This window comes from Danio rerio, chromosome 6 (genome assembly GCF_052040795.2).
Source record: "Danio rerio strain M-AB ecotype USA chromosome 6, GRCz13ab, whole genome shotgun sequence".
NCBI lineage: Eukaryota > Metazoa > Chordata > Actinopteri > Cypriniformes > Danionidae > Danio > Danio rerio.
Genome location: NC_141026.1, coordinates 54,516,138 through 54,522,500, shown reverse-complemented (window position 1 = coordinate 54,522,500; position 6,363 = coordinate 54,516,138). Strand labels below are relative to the sequence as shown.

Here is a 6,363-nt window from a genome sequence, read left to right as displayed (position 1 = left end):
AAGATGCATTGTGCCAGGTTGTAGCAGAATTGCTAATTTCCACCTGCAGTCCCTGGACAAGAGTATCCAATTAGTTAAAATATCAGTTTAAAACTTTCAAGCATAATCGCATATAAACTAAAACACTGACAATTAAAAAACATCTTACTCAGTGTGTACAAATTTGATTTGGCAAAAACCACCTCCTAGTCAGACGTTAAAACATCTTGTAATTTGTACATGTGATTATTTCTGTTGGGAGAGATTTCCATAGATTTGGGCTTTATAAATAAAAGAGGATTGACAAAAAGAGGTCAATAGGGACAATACATTCCCCTTTTACTATTGAACGTGTCATTCGCGATGTTTTCTCTAATTTGGAATTTTGGAGAAAAAAAAATTAACAATGGAGCAAATGGAAGATGGAGTTGATTTATCTAGTGAGACACTTTTTTTTTTTTTTACACTTATTAAAATATATTCCACAAAACAAAACAAATGAAACTGGTTTGGGCTTACATGACTAAGTAAATGACAGCAGAATTGTCATTTTTTAGTGAATGATGCCTTTAAGTGACTACATGAGGAAGTGATAAAAGACTAACCCTGCACATTAGCAGCTTGTACTCAACTCTGTGAAGACGGGCACATGTGCACACACTTTGACCCAATGTGGAAGTCTGTTTTCACAGGTCAGAAGTGAGGAGGTATTTCCCTTTGTGCCCGAACACCTTATTTTTTAAACTGAGTGTAATCAGCGCGTCTGGCCAGCCCGTAACAGGCTGGTCCTGTTGTATTGGGATACAGTTACAGCGCTGGAAATGGAAAAAGACCCCCACTCGCTCAATCCTCACTACGGTTAAGTTACTTCGCCTAATTGTGCTAAAATACTCGTCATTTGTGCCAGTTTAGACCAGCCCTCCTTGAACTTTACTTTTACACACACTATTGAGTGTGTTGGGTCATGTGTGTGTGATTTTTGGGGAGTTTTTCTAAGCTGTAGTAATAACAGTGAAGTGAGATATGACACTAATTTGGTGGTGGAGCAGCAAGATTTTGCTTCTCTAGCAGTTTTCGGTCGCTAGGCCTGATTAGTGTGACGGATTAAATATCCCGGCCTGGTTTAACCAACCTGCGTCACAGTATGGGAAAAGGAGGACGAAGGAACTAAGATGGATGAATGGGAGAGGAGATCAGGGTGGACACTAGGAGGGAGAAATTAAAGACAGGAAGAAAGTAAAGGAAAGGAAACATAGTAAAGTGCTAACACTGGGGTATTGCAAGCGTGCAGTCCTCTTTGCACCTACTTAAAAGGTTATGTGATGAATACAGACACCCTTGTTTGTGGGACCCCAGTGGTCATGACTGTTAGAGCTTTGGCAATGTTTTTCAAGCAATCAATTTTGCATTAATTCTGAGATTTTTAATATTCATCGCTATTCTCTCTTGGATCAGAACTTAGTTTTTAACAGCAGCTGGCGCTCTTGCCTACTCTATAACAGCAGGTGGCGCTGTAGGATGCTTTTTAACAGTAGACAGGCACTCTAGCCTTGTTTTTTTTAATAGCAGATGTCGCTCTAGGATGGTTTTTAACAGCAGATGGCACTCTAGAGTAGATTTAACAGCAGATGGCGCTCTAGGCTAGTTTTTAATATTTATTTATTTTATACAGCTGATGGTGCTCTGGGGTACTTTTTTTTTTTTTTTACAGCAGAAGGTGCTCTAGGTTAGTTTTTAATGACAGATAGCACTCTAGGCTAGTTTTTAACAGCAAATGGTGCTCTAGGCCAGTGGTTCTCAACTGGTTTGGCCATGGGACCCACATTTTTACATGGTCATTAACCCGCGGTCCAAATTTTTAGGACTGTAATATAATTTTAGTAATAATAATACATTTGTATTTATTTATTAACATACACAAGTAGTGACAGATAAATCATAAGAAAATCTCTTAGACTTACAAATACACAATATTTTATTATTGTCATTTAACAAAATGTCTCAAATTATAGAAATATTACAAAGTAAAAACGACAAATGTTTGGTTTCTAAAAGTGCTCTTGTGAGAGCACATCACTACATATGACACACTGTGGTTTTAAGCCTTTTTTTGTCATCAATATGTGTAAATACATTTTTTACATATTCGTGGTCTTACTCGTGCTTTGACATATTTGTTGCTATAATTAAATAAAATTTTACATGTCAAACGGTACAGTTGTCGCTCGTGCATTTCAAAATAAAAGTCTAATTTAAGCAAAATAGGTTGAAAATGAAACATTTGTTGTTGTTTTTTGACCACACACTCTGCGACCCACTAAAAATGGGTCGCGACCCACCAGTTGAGAAACACTGCTCTAGGCTAGTTTTTAACAGCAGATGGTGCTCTAGGCCAGTTTTTAACAGCAAGTGGGGCTCTGGGCTAGATTTTAACAGCAGGTGGTGCTCTAGGCTAGTTTTTAACAGCAGGTGGTGCTCTAGGCTAGTTTTTAACAGCAGGTGGTGCTCTAGGCTACTTTTTACAGCAGGTGGGGCTCTGGGCTAGATTTTAACAGCAGGTGGTGCTCTAGGCTAGTTTTTAACAGCAGATGGTGCTCTAGGCTAGTTTTTAACAGCAGGTAGGGCTCTGGGCTAGATTTTAACTGCAGGTGGTGCTCTAGGCTAGTTTTTAACAGCAGATGGTGCTCTAGGCTAGTTTTTAACAGCAGGTAGGGCTCTGGGCTAGATTTTAACTGCAGGTGGCGCTCTGGGCTAGATTTTAACAGCTAATTGTGCTGCATTTTGGGTAAATTAAATTTTTTTTTATAATTGATTAACTATGGCTGCGTCCAAAATCGCATACTTCCATACTTTATAGTACGGTAAAAACAGTATGCGAGCCGAGTAGTATATCCGAATTCATATTTTTCGAAAAACAGCATGCAAAAAGTACCTGGATGACAACATACTACCGGCGACGTTCTGAAGTGTGCATCTGATGGACACTACTATCCCATGATTAGGCATGGGTTGGTATAAGATTCTGATGGTATTATAACATTGGATAAAAATATCACGCTTTCACGGTATCACAATATTGTGATTGCTGCTCCAAAATGTATTCTTTTAAAATTTCTGGGTAAAAAACAGCAACAAAAAATTCCTCTTTGAAAACAATATATCTTATTTTTTGAAAGCTTTATAATATTTAGTAGTAGTAAAAATGTTAGGCTAAATAATTACAATGAATCATTGACTTCTGCTGTTCTCATTAGTTACAAAAACACAGATTTCTTTACAATTTAAAATGGCATCTTTGGATTTTTTTTACTGCTTAAGATACTGTTGTCCTTTTAAAAATGTAGATAAAAAATGTTACACATACCTTAGGAACGGTATTACAAAAAAATGTGCCGGTTTTAAAACCTTGACTTTTCCAAACCGCGATATGCCTTGAAAACGGTTATCGTCCTATGCCTACCCATGATGCACCATGAGATAATTCATGAATGGGAGTGAAGCGATACAACTAACGTGGGTTGGTCACATGATAATGACAAATGGTGTATATAGAATGTCCAAATTCAATTCATATTATTCACATTCATAATATACAGAATGTACACTTTCTAATGGTTGGTATAGTAAATTCAAATGTAGTACTGACTCTAGTAGTAGGCGATTTCGGACACAGCCTATTAATTCATTCGGTTACTGAACTGAATTGAATCAACATTGACGCTATCATTGAACTGAATCAACACTGACATTTATTGAACTGAACCTATTCGACATTGATACTGAATTGAATCAACGCTGACAGTAGTTAAATGGAAATGAATTAACATTAATACAGTTATTGAGCTGAAATGAATCAACATAAAAAGCCGTTCAATAAGAGTCACGTGATTCAATTGATCTGCATCACTTCCAATGTGAATTTCTCTAAATTGACGTCCACATACTTGCGTCAAATGTTTTCAGGCTGTAGCAGGAACACAAAGAGAGTGATCGTGCCGAGGAGATGGGGAGGGTAGAAGAGTTAAAGCACAGCCAGATGAGATTGATTATTTGCAGGTCTGCGTAATTATGCACAGGTGCTTTTCTGCCTGTGTGTACACGAACACACACACACACACACACGCTGCAACCCGACGCACTCCAAGCATGCAGAAAACCCGACATACAAGACTTCAGCATAAACACAGTTGTTTTGAAAATCTCCCCACCCAAACCTCCCAGGGTTGGTGTCTGTGGTCGCTGTGTGTTTAGTTTCGTTCAGATCCAGTCCTGCTTTAGTTTTTCAGGGTTAAGATTGCTGCATATTCATCCACATGTTGGATATTTACTGCCAAGGACAATTCCAGCTCTGAGATCACAGTTATGGGTTTAATGCTGTTAGGCCTGTTAGTATCACCTGTTGGTGACTCACCGATGCTTTACAACTTAAATAAAAGTCACGGTGAAAGATCTTTACTGGCTTTTTATTCATTCATTCATTTTCCTTTGTCTTAGTCTCTTATTTATCAGCAGTCGCCACAGTGGAATTAACCGCCAACTATTTCAGCATATGTTTTATGCAGTAGATGCCCTTCCAGCTGCAACCCAGTACTGGGAAACACCCATACACTCCCACATTCACTCATACTCTACGGCCAATTTTAGTCCATCAAATTCACCTATAGCGCACGTCTTTGGATTTGTGGGGGAAACCGGAGCACCTGAAGGAAATCGACGCCAATATGGGGAGAACATGCAAACCACACAGAAATGCCAACTGACCCAGCCGGGACTCGAACCAGCGATTTTCTTGCTGTGAGGTGACAGTGCTAACCACTAAGCCACTGTGGTATCCTTTTTTTAGTTTTTTTTTACTCAGTTTAATTTGATTGTACTTTTTGACCCTTTGTTGATGGGCAGGTTGGTGTGATAAATTGTTTTACTTCATTGCTCAACTTTTCTTTTTAAGCAGATCAGTGATGCTTTACAAATTAAAATTTATAATGGAAGAATTTAGTGTAGTGTCATTATAGTTTCAATTTCTGGTCATAAAATGGTCTGGTGTAGTAATTTATTTACTTATTTATTTATTAGTTTTATTTATTTGTGTGTGTGTGTGAGTGTGTGTGGTTTATTGGCAAATACTAATATTATGAAATCAATGAAGTGTGAGTTTTAATATGTGACCACAAAATCAGTTATAATATTTTTTTGAAATTGAGATTTATGCATTACCCAACAAAATTAGCTATCTATCGATGTATTGTTTGTTAGAATAGAAAAATATTCACATTAGTATATGTAATGGGGCAAACTTTTCAAAATGTGTGGTGACCATGGTGGCCATTTTGAAGTCGGCCATCTTGGATCCAACTTTTGTTTTTTCAATAGGAAGAGGGTCATTTGACACATCAAACTTATTGGGAATTTAACAAGAAATAATTAGTAACTATTTTTTCTTAAGTTATTTACAGGTTTCAGACCACTTATAAAATGTGTTCAATGTGCTGCCCATTGTGTTGGATTGTCAATGCAACCCTCTTCTCCCTCTCTTCACACACTGATTGCAACTCCGCAGGAGAAATGCCAGCACAGTCTTCCAGTATCCGTAGTTTCAGGTGCTGCACATCTTGTAACTTCACACCATAGACAATTGCCTTCAGATGACCCCAAAGATAAGTCTAAGGGAGTCAGATCGGGAGACCTTGGGGGCCATTCAACTGGCCCACGATGACCAATCCATTTTTAAGGAAACTGTTCATGTAGAAATGCTCGAACCTGACACCCATAACGTGGTGGTGCATCATCTTGCTGGAAAAACTTGGAGAACTTGCCAGCGTCAGTGCATAAAGAGGGAAACACATCATTATGTAGCAATTTCAAATATCCAGTGGCCTTGTGGTTTCCATTGATGAACAATGGCCCCACTATCTTTGGAAAAAAAAAAGTTGGATCCAAGATGGCCGGCTTTAAAATGGCCACCATGGTCACCACCCATTTTGAAAAGTTTGCCCTCTCACATATACTAATGTGCCACAAACGGGACGTTGATTTCACCAACCATTCCCATTTTATTAAGGTATATCCATATAAATGGCCCACCCTGTATTTAAATATGAGGAATCTGAGGGTGCAAAAAAATCAAGAACATTTTGAGGGAATTGCTTTTTAAGTTAAACAAATTATTAGCAATATACATTACTAATGAAAGGTTTTGATATTGACAATAGGTAATTTAAAAAATATCTTCATGGAACATGATCCTTGTTTAATATTCTGATGCTTTTTGGCATAAAAAAAAACTATAATTATGACTCATACAATATATTTTCATTAATTTACAGTGCTTAGCATAATTGAGTACACCCCTTTTTGAAAATGAATATTTTTCTCCATTTCTCAGTA

At 37.6% G+C, this 6,363-nt stretch overlaps 1 protein-coding gene and 1 long non-coding RNA gene across 3 annotated transcripts in view; both read left to right on the top strand.

The window, feature by feature from the left end:
• The window catches only part of LOC147836518 (uncharacterized), a 5,172-nt gene extending 740 nt beyond the window's left edge, over nt 1-4,432 (top strand). The window contains exons 1-2 of the long non-coding RNA XR_015494402.1: nt 1-2,478; nt 2,658-4,432. The exon at nt 1-2,478 is cut by the window's left edge and continues 740 nt beyond it. This is a non-coding gene — a long non-coding RNA (uncharacterized LOC147836518). The remainder of the gene's footprint in view (nt 2,479-2,657) is intronic.
• uqcc1 (ubiquinol-cytochrome c reductase complex assembly factor 1) overlaps nt 1-6,363 on the top strand; it is a 47,282-nt gene that overhangs the window by 25,194 nt on the left and 15,725 nt on the right.